General features: G+C 44.6%; 1 protein-coding gene across 1 annotated transcript in view; it reads right to left on the bottom strand.

Annotated features, from left to right (window-relative positions):
* Positions 1-15,465, bottom strand: part of LOC106733180 (leucine-rich repeat-containing protein 37B) — a 75,683-nt gene that overhangs the window by 57,773 nt on the left and 2,445 nt on the right. The gene's annotated exons all lie outside the window — the stretch shown is intronic.

The following is a 15,465-nucleotide window of genomic DNA, read 5'->3' as shown; positions in this document are numbered from 1 at the left end:
GGAGCCGCCGCAGCCGGGAAGGAATTCCCCAACATAAATTTCAAAAGTTTTTTGCAACAAAATAACCTGTACTTTTATTTTCTATGAACTTTTTGAAGTCCTTTCATATTTTCACACAAAACAAGTTCTTTTATTTTATTTTAGAGAGTTTTGTTTTTTCGTTGTTTGTTGTTGTTGTTGTTGTTTGCTATAGGGCAGTGCCCTCTCCAGAAAGAGACAAAGAGACAGAAACCGAGAAATCACCCCCCCAGGGGGGGATGGCCACGCCGCAATCCCTTCTCCTCCATTCTCCTCTCTGGATCTTGGGCACGCACGCACACGCGCCTGGCATGAGTTTAAGCCACCGGGTCTGGGACTCGAACTGTGGTCAACTACATGGGAGTCCAGAGACATAGCCATTATGCCAACTCCTGGTCCCACAAAGCAAGTTCTTAACCAAAAACTGGACAAACATCATTTTCTTCTTCCTCCTAAGCTTGTTGGCAGGAACTCAGTTCTAAAATTTAAAATTTAAAGGTACCATCAGGTATTAGCTAGGGCCAGCCAATAACATAGTGGTTAAGGCAGCAGGATCCCCCATGGCTGACTGTATGGTTCAAGTCTTGGACCTGACAGCTTGAAGAACAAGTTGGGCACATAGGTGTACGTGTGTGGCCAAAACCCTAGGAAGAGCAGTAATTGCAATGTGGCCATCCCCTCTGGAGAAAGCACCCTCTCAGGAGTGCTTTCTCACTTTCCTTCTGTCTCTATCTCTCTTTGGTGAGCACACATACTCTACAGTAAATTTTATAAAAAGGGGAGGGGTGAGCTAAAGTGAAAACATATATTGTAAGGCAGAAAACCCTAATTGGACTTTAGTAGCTTAGCAAGGGGAGGGCCTGCTATATATCTGAAAAAATGAGTCTTAGAAAGTTAAAAGAAAATAGGACCAGCAGTTAGAGTAATGGCTATGTTGCTGAACTCCCATGTAGTCAACCACAGTTAGATTCCCAGACCCGGTTAGATTCCCAGACCCGGCTTAAACTCATGCCGGGTTGGGTGTGTGTGCAGGCATGCCCAAGATCCCAAGAGAAGAATGGAGGAGAAGGGATTGTGGCGTGGCCATCCCTCTAGGGGGTTGTTTCTCGCTTTCTGTCTCTCTCTGTCTTTCTGGTGAGTGCACACACCCTACAGCAAAAAACCTCTCCAAAAAAAAAGAAAGAAAATTAAAAGAAGAGAGAGAAAAACAGATCCTTTCCTTCCCCTCACCACCACCCCTGAAAGCAGACATTTCTCTAGGTTATCCAAAGCCTCCTCTGCAAAGCCTACTCCAGGACTCCTGTACACATCAGACAGTAAAACCAACTCCAACCCACAGAAACAGTTGCTGAAAGAAAAGTTTCCAGGCCCTACGTGGGGGGGACGGGGGCGGGTTGGGGGGGACTGTTGTCCGAGTCCTGGAATGAACTCCAGGCAAGACCAGCAGTGCTCCTCCCCTCCACCTCCAGGATGTCTTGTATGATAACTCCATTTGCTGGGACAATGGGGAATATGCTGCTCTCAGTGCTCCCCTAGCTGAGAAGACAATCCACCTCACTGAACCTGGGCATTAGCACAGGGGAGGACAAGCCCCAGGAAATGTGAATCTCCTCCATAGATTAGAGGCCACACGTGGAGTTTGCAAGACACTGGACATCAAAAAATGTAGAGAGAGTGTAACTGGATGGGGAAGCTGAGAAGTGTTGTATGAAATGGTTGGATCTTTGAGATCCAGGCCTCTAAGGCTAGAGACCTGCCCAGAGATACAGAATGAAGTCACAAACAGAAGTAAAGTAGGAAAAGAGAAGTTTTTACTAGAAAAGAGAAAGTTTTAACAGAAAACTATACCCTATACTGGAAAGACTACTGGGTATAGAGTATACCCAGCTGTCAGAGAACAACCGCATTAGGAATAGGGTTAGGTGATACTTTAGGGTTAGGGTAGGGTCTTGTCATGAACATTCAGGAGGAAAGGTTTGTCATTGTAGCTGGCTCTTTTGTTTGATTTCATGGGCTTTCACTGTGCCTGTATACTTCTTGTCAGATAAGGGCATTTTATTGCCTGCTTGGGGACTTCATATGCATGCCTGGTGTGGACTTTCAAGATGCGAGCATGTGCACAGGGACAATTTTGCCCATATCGGTTTATCATCCCAGTGGGAAGTGTGATGCTAACCAAGCCTCCCAGAAAATTCTTGAGTGAATATGTGGAATGGCAGGAAGGAAGATAATAACCTTTTCTAGATCTGTTGAAGGAAAACTTAGGTAATAAAGTGAGCTAAGCTTTCCCTTCCTGTGCAGGGAGGGAAGAGAGAGTCCAGAGGAGTCCGGTTGTCACCCATGATCAGTTGTAATTGATGAGGCAGATGTCTTTCTGCCATTATCTCAGAACTTTCTGTTCCTATCTGGCTAACTACCTGTAACAAGGATTCTTGCTTTACTCAATACAAGGCTGAACGCATGCTAATGTATGTTAACGCCACCAAGCACAAGGGATCCTTAACTGCAACAAGATAGTTATGGAGGAAACACAAAGAAGAGTAACTCTGATATTGAATATTGGGTGATGACCTCCATGCCCATACAAGGCTTATGCATCTCCAATAAAGGAGTATATACAAAGGTTGTGTTTGCAAACTAGTGCTGAGTTCCACCTCAGGGTATGAGTTGAGAAGGCTGTTAAATGTGGACATGCTACACACCCTTCACTTGTCCTCCCCACCTCCCACCAGGTGGTGACAGTTAAACTGCCTAGTGGACAGAAGATCGGGAAGACAACACAAGAATTCACTAAAATTGGGAGCCAGCAGTTAGCGTAATGGCTATGTCGCTGGACTCCCACATAGTCGACCGCGGTTCGCGTCCCGGACCCGGTGGCTTAAAACCCACGCTGGGCGCGTGTGCGTGCGTGCCCAAGATCCCGAGAGGAGAATGGAGGAGAAGGGATTGTGGCGTGACCATCCCCCCTGGGGGGTGATTTCTCACTTTCTGTCTCTATGTCTCTCTCTCTCTGTCTGGCGAGCGCACGTGCCCTACAGCGAAAACCTCTCCAAAAAAAAAAAAAAAAGAATTCACTAAAATGTATATTATTCGCGCTGCTCACAGGCCTTACAACTACCCCATTTGGCCAATAAAAAACCCAGATGGGGGCCAGTGGATGGTGTGGTGACTTGGGCACTGAACTTCCACATGGCTGACCGTGGTTTGAGTCCCAGGCTTGGTGGCTTGCTTTCTTTCTCTCTCTCTTTGTCTCTTCCTGGTGAGCACGTGTGCCCTATAGTAAATTTTAAAAGAATAATGATAATCATAAAATTAAATAAATTTTTTTTTTAATAAAAGGATAGTGGGACCAGCAAGTGGTGTGGTGGTGAAGGCACTATACTCCTACATGGCTAGCCACAGTTTGAGTTCTGAACCCGGCAACTCATAAATCATACTGGGTGGATAAACACGTGTAGCCAAAATCCCAAGAGAAAGATGGAGGAGAAGGGATTGCAGCATGGCCATCCCTCCCTAGGAGATGATTTCTCACTTTCTCTCTCACTGTCTGTCTCTCTGGTAAAAAATTTTAAAATTAAAAAAAAAGATGGTACATGGAGTTAAGCAAAATACATTGTCTTTGTTTCATTACATCAATGATATCATGTTAACCTCTGACTCTCTTCCAGACTGGAATGAGCTGCCCACAATTAGTGGAGCATTTACAAGCTCAGGGATGAGCTGTAAACCAGAACAAAATACAAGGACCTGGTTTATATGTCAAAGTCTTGGGGGTTGTTTGGTTGGATAAAACGAAGGTGATGCCATCTGCTGTCATCGATAGGATGCAAACCTTTCCCTGCTCTACTACTCCTAAGCAGCTACAGAAACATTGGGGAGTTGCTCAGTTATTGGCAGGTATTTATCCCCCATTTAACTCAACTAGTCCATCCTTTAAAAATTGACAAAGAAAGGAACTCAATGGAATTAGATAAGAAGTGTCAATAGGTATTGGGCACAGCCAAAGGCACCATGGGCACTGTGTAGGCAATGGGCATTTTAAGTTAGTCACTCTCCTGCAAACTAGATGTTAATGTCTGACCCAGGAGGAACAATCTGGGGAATCTGGCAACAGCAGAAGAAAGGTCCACTCCTCACTGGGTTCTGGTCACAAATGTGGGAGGGAGCAGATACCAGATACAGCCTCAGAGCAACAGGTGAATGCTGTTTGTCAAGCTTTGATAGCTACTGAGCCCATAACAGGTCAAGCCTTGATGATAGTAAGGACAGCCCTCCCACATTGCAGGGTGGATACATGACCTGTCCCACAAGTAAAAGAGCTCAGTCATTCAGACAATAACCTGTGCCAAGTGGCAAGCATACCTGATACAATGCCGGTCCTTTAAAACACAAGCAACAACAGTATTTGGGACCCGTGATACTTGTGAACACTAGTCCCCCTCCAGTAGAGGCTCCTGCTCTAGTCCCTTCTCCCACAAGGACAGAATGCCTCTCATGCCAGATGATGGTTGGTACATGGATTGGCATCTGCTAGGGGCGGCCAACCCAGGAGACCTGCAGCATATCAGCCACCCATGGACAACATCCAGACGGAGGAGGGCAAAAGTAAAAGTAGCCAGTGGGCAGAACTAAGAGCTGCATGGGTTGTGATTGCTAAGGAAAAGGGACTCCTGACTGTCTACACAGATAGCTGGGAAGTCTCCAAAAGACTTAAGTTGTGGCCACACTAGCACCAACAGTGATGGAACGTTCGGAACAAATCTTTGCCAGGGCAATACATGTGGCAAGACATTTAAGAGATTAGCAAGACCTAAGACTATCACAACTTATCACATGTCTGGCCACTCCATCCTTCAAAGTCCCAGCAATGACGAGGCCAATGCAGCGCATTTAAGGACCAAAAGAAGCCCCTGCCGAAGATGTTGTAGGGTCACATCACTGGAAAATGAAACATGATGGGCAAAAGATTCTACAGGGGAACAGCAGGTGGCGTAGTGGTTAAGGATGCTGGACTCCCACATGGTCAACCACGGTTTGACTGGTGGCTTGTTTTCTCACTTTCTCACTCTTTATCTCTCTCTCTCTTCCCCTCTCTGGTCAAATTGGAATAGATAAATAAATAAAGTTAAATAAAACAAATCTTAAAACAAACAAAAAAAATGATTCTATGGGAAATGACAAAAGACTGGGAACTCCTCTTGAAATATTTAGACATTGTATAATAGTAGCTGGCAGGGAATGTCCGGTGTGTTCAGAACACCACCCTGCAAGTTACCAACAGAATAAGGACACATCAAAAGGAGCAGGAAACCCCTGACCCAGTAGCAGATAGACTATATCAAACCCCTCCCGTACTGGGACTGACTTGTGTGGACACTACCACAGGCATTATACGAGCATTCCCAAGCCAACAGGCCACTCAGCACACTACAACATAGGGAGTACTGCAACTGTGTGCCATTTACAGAACACCAGAAGCCATAGAACGTGATCGAGGGATGCGCTTTCTTGGACATCAGGGTTAGCAATGTATTGAATAAACACACACCGGTGTTTTCACTTCTCTTAGAACCCCACAGGAACTGGCCTCAGAGAACACTACAACGAGATGCGGAAGAAAGCTCTGAAGACGGATCGGCGTTCTCTCCAGGGGTGGACCATATGACTGCATGAAACTGCATATTCTAAATAGCAGGCCACTGGCTGGCAGCCAGCACTACTGGATATGCCTTTCCAGCCTTGGGCCACTTGCATACCACTGCAGATTCATACCCAGGAGGCCACACCACAGCCTACCTTAGTGGGGGGCAGAGAATAACTTGCTGCTGCCAGCTTAGGAAGTACAACCAGGGGATAATACCTTCCATTGGAACTGAGGACATTCAGTCACCATTGGTGCTCACTCTTAGCCCTGCTAAAGATGGGGATTACCCAAAGTCTTGACATTCACCCCAAAATTATGGGTAAGTGGGCTAACACTATAAAGTCCCACAACTCTGGCTCAGATACTATTGCTAAGGACCCATTAATAATCACCATGCAGCTGTTTAGGCCTCCTCTTCTTACTTCCTATGTAATGGATTGACGTGCCTCTGGATCCAATCTGGCATGGTATACTAGACTGGGAAAACTCCCCAGAGTGTTACTTCTTGTCTCAAGACAGAAATGCTGTCTGAATATTGCCTAACAATAGAGATTTGCCTTTGTTTGTGCCATTAAAACATCTGTCTTGTCATCCTTAAGCCTAGGGGCTGGGAACTCATTCCTGCGATGGGCTGGTATGGGCCATACCCATGTAGGAGTACACAACGAGTCTCCATGTGGGTGTGCTCCAAGTTCCTGCTGTCAACCCCATGGAAAATGCATTTTGGCGTCGCTAGAACCCCTTTTCTGCTTGTTTTGGCTCCTTTAGCTCCTTTTGGAAGAAATTGTTTATTGATTTTATAGCTTTAATTTCCTTGCTGTTATTTGGAATATGTGCCCTCTATTCTAACTTTGGAATCTGGACGAAATCCTTGATTCACACGCCCACGCCAGGGAACTGGTGGAAGATGCATGAAGCACGAAGATTGTGAGGGTGGTGCAAGAGTTGGTGTCAGGGTAAAGTGCAGGTAGGCTCCACACACTGAGCTCTCCTCCTCCCTTCTCACCCTATCTTCCTGAGACCCGACTGCTGGTCTGGGCTGAGCCTCCTGAACATCTCATGACCAGTCTTTTACCTCATGGAACTGGCTCGTGGCAGAGCTGTTCTGGAGGTGTGCACACTCACTTCCCACCCCCCACTGACACATCCCAAGGTTGGAGGCACTAAATTAATCCACAAACTCTGGTGATTCTGCCAATGATAACCTGATCTCTTCACCCCCCCCTAATTTTTGCTATAGGACATATGTGCTGGCCAGAGAAAGACAGAGGGAAAGGGAAAGTGAAAAGTCATCCCCCTATGGGGTTGGCCATACCACAATCCCTTCTCCTTCAGTCTCCTGTGGGGATTTTGGGCATGCACGCTTACACGCCCAGTATGATTTTCAAGTCAATGGGTCCAGGACTCAAATGGCAGCCAGCCAGCAATGTGGGAGCTAGCACCTTAACCCCCACACCACCCGCTGGCCCAGTAACCTAACCTTTTGTTGTGTGCTCTGAACAACATACATTGGATACAGGGAATCTGTGATCTTATAGGTGATGTATGCACTCTTTGACTTTAACATATATAATCTGAGCCTGTGCTCAGTAATGGCATGGACCATTGTCTATCCAGCCATCAGTGGAGCATCCTGTCCTGCTTATACAAGTAAATAAACTCATGTCTTCCCCTGCTAGACCTCCAAGTGCATTCTTTGGAATCCTTATAGGCAAGTTCTCTCAGACTCAGAGCTCCCCCAGCTCACTCTCCTACTAATTTATAAGTTCTTAAAGTACACAAGGGATCCATATCTTTTTTTTTTTTTTCATTCCCACTACCAAGCACAGTTCTCGGCATATAACAGAGAACTGAAATTCTTATTGGCTGAGTGAATGAATGAAAGAATGAGTAAATAAAAACTGAAATTCCTTTCTTCAGCTGAGGCTGCCTGTTGGGAAGAAGATATGAAGGCTAATTTTTAAATATGGAGTGCTGCATGGGAGGCTGGTCTGTTGGGTGAGCCATAAAGCAACTTTTCTGGACAACCAGGCAGCCTCACAAGGGCTCCAAGTCCTTGGGTAGAATAGACAGTTGTCATCTCGGGTAAACATGTCACTGTTCTTGCTTGGAACCATTTTCCTTCATGCTGCTGAGAAAAAACTCTCTAGTGCCTTAGGCCTTTCATTGATTTTATTTTAAAACATTATTCTATTTTCTGAATTTATAAAAGGCAAATTTAAAAACAGGAAACATGTGTACTTGCCAAATATTAAAGAACACTAATAATTTAACCAGAGAACAGTTGGAGAGTATTTCACCAGAGCTCTGCGTTAAGTAAAAAAACTATTGAGTTGGGACCAGCAGGTCGGTGTGGTGGTTAAGATCCTGAACATGTCTGACTGCAGTGCAAGTCCTGGAACTGGCAACCTGCTTTCTCACTTTGTTTCTCTCCCTTGCTCTCTCTCTCACTGTCTCTCTCTCTGGTAAGCACACATACCCTGTAGCAAATTAAAATAATAATAATCAATAAACCTAAATAAAAGAAATATTGGGTTGTCAGAAAAGTCATATATTTTTTTCTGTGCAAAATTGGGTCATGACTTTTGTTTTTCTTTTTTTTTTTTTGCTATAGGGCGCATGCGCTCTCCAGAAAGACAGAGAGAGACAGAGACACAGAAAGCGAGAAATCACCCCTCAAGGGGATGGCCGTACCACAATCCCTTCTCTTCCATTCTCCTCTTGGGATCTTGGGCATGCACGCACACGCAAGTGCCTGGCGTCAGTCTAAGCCACAGGGTCTGGGACTTGAACCATAGTCGACTACATGGGAGTTCAACAACACAGCCATTATGCCAACTGCTGGTCCCAACTTTTCTGATAACACAATAAATCTAATAGGAATGCCCTCTCAACTGTATATTGGCTCAGAGAACATTTTTGTCATCACTTTCAGTGGTGGATTTTTATGCTGTAGAAGTCTCAAAATCTAAAGCTTAAGAAATGACCTTGACGTCCAAAGAGCTCTTTAAAAACTCATTACTCATAAATTGATACCAAGTAGCTGTTTCATCATTGCCCAGTACCATCTGTAATATCTGAGTGGCTATGTGAAAGCTTCACATGTTAGAAACAGGCAGACTGTGGTCCTAAAATTAAAGAATGTCTGACAGGTAATCATTTCAATCACAGGAAGTGGAATTAGGATTGACGAGGGTGTTGAACAGGGTACGGGAATGGGGAATGGATATAGTATACTTGGAGTCACTATTGAGACTGTTCAGATTCAATCAAGGTTAAATCAATGAAGAAAGGAACATGGGCAAGAAGAGGCAGCAAGGCGTGGGAAGGAGCCAGATCAAGGAACCAATCAAGAATGGAAATGGCTTTTGGAAAAGGAGAAGTGGTTCAATTAGGGCATATAACGAGGTACCATTCTGGAGTTCTGGGAAAGTAAAATTGGTTGGCATGACAATATGATAAAGTATGTTTGTAATGCATGAAAGAATGTTTTTTGCCCATCCTCTGGGAACTCAAAGGAGTTCTGAATAAGCAGTTTGAGAGTGATAATGATGATGATGATGACTGAAGTATCCTTTGTGTTACAATTTGCAAAGATTTTGTCAAGCTCACATATTTCGAATCCACCTAAGAGTAAATGTAAGCAGAACTCTCCTGATGAAGGTGTCTTAAGGGTCAGCAAGTGATGTGGTGATTAAGGTATAGGACTCCCACATGGCCGACCATGGTTCAAGTCTCAGGCCTGGCAACTTACTTTCTCATTTTCCCTCTCTCTCTGGTGAATGAAAAGATAATAGTAATAATGAGAAATAAAATTAAATAAATAATTTTTTAAAGAATGCCTTAAATTAAGTGGCAGCATAAAATAAAATGAAACTGCGCATCAGTAAGTTTGGTTTTGACTCCTAGTGTTTACACTATGGGAAATGCACTATCTACTGACATTTTTTTCTCTCACATTCTCCCCTCCTGGGGTCAGCTTCTGGCCTAAGCTGACTCCATAGAAATGTGATCCCCTCCTCCTCTAAGGAGTGGGCCACAGTAGAGTCATTTCCTGAAGAATGCATACCTCCCATCGCATAATCTCACAAAACTCCAGCAGCCATGCTTAAAGAACATACTTTGGGAACCAGTGGGTGACATAGAGGTTAAGACACTGGATTCCCACATGGCCAACGTGATTTGAACCCCATATCCAGGAGCTTGAAACTTATGCCAGGCATGTGTGCATGGTGCCCAACTCCCAGGAGGGAAATGGAGGAGAAGGAATTGGGGCATGGCCATTCACACTGAAGGGTTATTTCTCACTTCCGGTCTCTGTCTCTCAAGCAAGCATGCGTGCCCTATAGCAAAAAAATCTTTCAAAAAAAAAAAAAAAGAACATACCTTGTTGATAGAAAAGTAATCTTTACCACAATTGATGTAACCACAATTGATGTAATCTTTAGACATTATAGATTCAGACAAGAAGCCATTTTAATGCTGAGGTGTCTGGGCCTGTTCAGGAAGCTAAGCTCTAAAGCCATCTTCTAGACTCCCGAAATATTCAGACAAGGGGAGAAGAGATTTTGTCATAGAATGACCAGAAACCACCGCAGAAGCACAAGAAACATGAGAAACCGAGAAAATATCTCTCCTCTAAGAGAAAAGAACAATCCCTCATCATCCACAGAACTCGTGGAAATGTCTGGTAGAGAATTCAGAATATTCATAGTGAGAAAACTGAATGAGATGCAAGAGCTGAGAGATAATGAATTCCAGAAGATGCAGGAGAAAAGAGACGAGTTCCAGGAGGTGTTGAAGTTCTTCCATGACCTGAAAGAGGAAATACACACCATAAAAAAGAATCTGATGGAGCTATTAGAGATGAAGGCTGCCATTCAGGAAATCAAAACCTCCCTCAAAAGAATTAAAAGCAGATTAGTCCATGCAGAAAATCAAATCTTGTATGTTGAAGGCAAAACCTCTGATCTAGAAAAAAAAAAAAACTGAGAAAATAATCCTAAAAAATTAGAATACTATATGAGAAATACAACATTAAGCCCCCAATCATCCAGATAATCGATATCCCAGAAGGTGAAGAAACTAATAATGGCATTGATCATCTATTCCATGAAATCCTGCAAGAAAACTTTCTAAATCTAGAGGAGCATTCAAATATCCAGACCCAAGAAATACAGGCACACCCTGTGACTACTCAAAAGCTTAACACCCAACAGGAAAGTCCAGACAGAGAAGATCAACACCTCTTGCTGCCACCTTTAAAATACGTGCATACCAGCACATGCCCCCATACCTCTGTGGAATTAGTGGAACTAGCCACTAAATTCCAGTAGAAAAGCAAAGAAAGTGTGGTGTGATGGCTGTTTGGTCTGTTAGAGACAGGAGCTGATGCAATAGTGCTCTTGGGAGATAGACTCATGAAAATGACCTCTGTGGCTAATGACCCCTCTTTAGAGCAGCACATGCACAGGACTGGTCAACATTATGAGAATGCTTCATTGCTTCCCCAGCTTATCGCTGGCCATAGGGTAGCCTGACCTACTGCAGAAGACCTGCCATCTGCTCACCCATGGTGAGACACCATGGAAGAGCTCCTAGACTTTTTCCAGGAACTAGGTATGTGTCATGCAATATATGTGGATCTCTTTAGGAGACCGGAGGAAGTGCATTTCATCTCATGAACAGAAGTTTTGTCTTGGTGCTTTCTCTGATAACGGGAGGCAGTGTGCAATGAGCTGTACAAGTTTTAGAGGATCTAGGGGAAACAGAGCTTACCAAAGGCACGGGCTATACACGGTAAAGGAAAAACAGAAGGGTAAACAGACCTGGACGAAGGTCCTATTTAGGTGACCCATAAACAAATGTGAGTAGATTTAATTAAGGCAGGGGTGAATCTTGATAAGATAGACAAACAATCTAATGTGGTATTGGTGGGAATGTGGAAGAGCTTCCCAAAGAGAAATGCTACCAACCTCTCCTAGAAAAGAAACCAGAGGTTCAAGTGTTAGAACGGACCACTACCCAGCAGACCCCTTCACTCAAGCTACAGGATATGCTAAGAGAAGAGCTAGAGGACTATCAGGCTCCCTGGTAGAGCTAGCACTCCCTCAAAGGAAAGTATTCTCCAGTCCTGGTCTTAGGCTCAAGCATAGGGGACTGGCCAAGATGTAGAGGACATACAAGCCTTCCCCATGGATCAGCAGTCAAATATTGAGTTCACTATAAATTGGACTCCAGAGAGTATTCAATGGGGCATTGCCCTAGTAGACAATGGAGATGAATGCACTCTGACATATGGTGATCCAGTATGAATCTATATCACCCATAGATGGGGATGGTGCATGTCCATTAAGATGTGGAGAGTTACAGTCACCCTTTGTACTGGCCAGCTGTTCTCCAGGCCCTACCAGGTGTATATATCTCCTATCAAAAAATATACACTGAGAATAGATGTGTCATAGGAATTATGCCTACAGACTAGTACTGGTAAATTCTGCTTGAGGGTAAGAGTTGTTAAAGTTCTGATAAGAGAGCATGCCAAGCCCCACCCCGTGGTCTTACCAATACCACAGTGGGTGGTGGCTATTAGACAATTCTGTAAGACATCAAGAAATTGGAAAAAACATATGGGAGTTGACAAAAGTTAACATAATCCAGCACCAATGAATGGCATGGTGGTTAAGATGGCTGAATCCCACATGGCCAACTGTGGATTTCAGCTACAAGACGTGGCAGCTTGAGAAACATGCCAGCATGTGTGCATGCATCCCCACAGACCCAAGAGAAAAATGGAGGAAAAGGGATTGTGGTATGGCCATACCCACTCCAAGCAAGGGGTGCGGTCCCACTTTCCTTCCTTCTCTCTCTCTCTCTCTCTCTGTCTCTGTCTCTGTCTCTGTCTCTCTCTCTCTCCTCTCCAGCAAACACAAGCATCCCATAGCAAAATTAAAAATATTTTTTTGCGCTCCCTTTCCTTCCTTCTCTCTCTCTCTCTCTCTCTGTCTCTGTCTCTGTCTCTGTCTCTCTCTCTCTCCTCTCCAGCAAACACAAGCATCCATAGCAAAAATTAAAAATATTTTTTTTTAAAATGGTTAACATAATCTGCCCAGCCCCCAGCCTTTATGACCCTTTGGTATGGCCAGTAAAAAAGCCAGATGGCAGGACCAGCAGGTGGCATAGTGGTGAAGGTGCTTGACTCCTGTGTGGCCATTCATAGTTCAAAGTCCTGTACCCAGCAGCTTAAAACTTACACCGGGTACGTTTGTATGCATGCCCAAAATCCAAGGAGGAGGAGAGATTGTAAATTGGTCACATACACACCCCCACAGGGGGCGATTTCTCACTTTTCATCTTTCTGTCTCTGTCTCTCCAGCAACTGCACGTGCCCTATAGCAAAAATCTCTCTAAAAAAAAAAAAAAAAAAGCCGGATGGCTCTTGGAAGAGACTGTCAATTACCGGGAATTAAATAAAGTTAGACCCTCTCTCCATGCTGCTGTTCCCAACATTGCTGACATCCTGGACCAAGTGGCCACATACTGTTTTGTTGTAGATTTGGCTAGTGCTTTCTTTTAACATTGATGTTCATACAGATTGTGAAGATCAATCCACATTTTCCTGAGATAGAAAGCAAAGGACTTTAAACACACTCTCGCAGGGGTAATTACACAGCCCCATATCGTGCCATAGAATAATTGCCCAAATCTGGAAAGCTGGAGGTGGTCCGCCTCAGTACCTCTCCTTCACTGTGCTGACGACACTCTGCTAATTTATGACTCTGTTAGACTTTGAGCAAGCTATGCTTCAGCTGGTTGAACATTTACAGGGGACATGATAGGTGGTAAATCAAAACAAGCTGCAAAGACCTGGTTTGTGTGTCAAATTCCTGGGAGTTATCTGGTCTAGTAAGATAAAAAATAATGCTGTCCACTGTTAATCAGTAAAATGCAAGCTTTTCCACACCCCGATACCTCTAAACAGTTACAGGAATAACTGGGCCTATTAGTATATTTTTTTTCAAGAATAATTTTATTTAATTTCATGTATCCATATATTTATTTGTTTTAATTTGACCAGAGAGGGACAGAGAGAGAGAGAGAGAAAGCAATCGGCCAGGTCTGGGACTTGAACCGCAGTTGGCCACATGGGAGTCCAGCGCCCCCAACCACCAAGCCAACCACTGGCCCCATTATTAGGGTATTAGAGTGTTTATTCCCCCACTCAGCAGAGATATGTGCCCTTTGTACAAAAAAGGATCCCCATGGGACTCAACAGGGGAGTACCAACAGGCATTCAGTGCTGCCGAAAGTGCCTGGGCACAGTCAAGGTGCTGGGTATTTTAAATGAAACTCTTCCCTGTGAACTGAATGTAAAGTGTATCCCGGAAGGATATGCTTGGAGGCTTTGGTAGCAACAGTGAAAAGCTCGACTTCCCATTGACATTTGATATCAGATATGGAAAGATACCAAAGCCCACCGTGAGCCCCATCAAATAACAGGTCAGTGCCATCTATCAAGCTCTTGTGGTGATGGTGCCAGTCATGGAGTAAGATCAGCGACTGTACATGCTAATTCACCTCTAGTAGGGTGAGCCACAACATCTCACACAAACCTCACAGCTCAGCTGCTCAGTCACCATGACCAAATGGAGAGCCTACTCACAGAGCACAGTAAGCTCACCACAAGTCCCTTGAGCCAGGGATTACAACTTCCGGGACTGAAATCATTTGTAAACACTAACAACCTACCCATGGAACACCTGGCTATTACCCCATCTCCATTAAAGAAGGGCGATCACCCATTCCAGAGGAAGCTTAGTATACTGACAAGCAAGTTGAGGGCAGCCTTCTGGATGGTGGGCTGTCACATACCAGCCTAAAACAGAAACCTTCTGAACGGAGGCTGGGGAAGGGCAAAGTAGTCAGTGGGCAGAATTACAAGCCAAAGAGCTGGTAATGTCAAAGGATCCAGGCCCACTGGCCATGTGTACTGACAGCTGGGTAGTCTTCAAGGGACTAACATTGTGGACATTCCAGTGGCATCAAAACAATGAAATGTTAGGAATAAGCTCTTAGGGGGCCAAAAATTGTGGGAAGATATTTATGATAAAAGCTCGTCCAAAAAATTAGTATTGTTCACATTTCTAGGCATTTGCAATACCCAGAGAACAATCAAGTGCATGCCCTAGCCTGCATATGGTGGCTAGAGGAAGTCCCTGCAAAAGACATAGCTGGTTGGTTACACCAAAAAAATAAAAAACATTCTGGACAAAAAATTTTGTGGGAGTTTGCTAAGGCCTGGGGCCTTCTCATGAAATATTCTGATACAGTGTTGCGTGAAGTGAAGGCCTGTGTGTGCTGAGAGGCATCCACGGATGCTACCAGCAGAAAAAGGGGACATTAAATGGGGCAGAGTGGAGGAGTCCAACCCGGTGGGGCTCCAGGACCCGTCTGAGCCCCCTGACCTTTGAGCATCGCTTCCGGTCGGTTCAGTGAGTTGGCGAGGCCACGACTGTACGCCCCCCGACCATGGAACAAGCTTGGGTCACTTAGCATGTTGGCAAGGCCGCCTGCTATTCGCTCCGGGACTGTGATAGCCTTGCTGGGAAGTGACCCCCCTCTGACTCCCTGATATACTACTATAAAAGAATTACATAGCTCCCTCATACATCTTGAGTGTGTGGTAAGATTTCCCGAAAAGTCCCCCGACCGCTCCCCTTTACCCTGACCACTTACTGTTAATTACAACGCTTCATTGGGCACAGTAAAGGGTGTGCTAAAGTTTTTCTTGATCTTTGGAAGTC

This window comes from Tupaia chinensis, unplaced genomic scaffold (assembly GCF_000334495.1).
Source record: "Tupaia chinensis unplaced genomic scaffold, TupChi_1.0 Scaffold000330_1, whole genome shotgun sequence".
In the NCBI taxonomy this organism is placed as follows: domain Eukaryota; kingdom Metazoa; phylum Chordata; class Mammalia; order Scandentia; family Tupaiidae; genus Tupaia; species Tupaia belangeri.
Note: the sequence above shows the minus strand (reverse complement) of the source record. Positions and strands in the feature narration are given on the sequence as shown.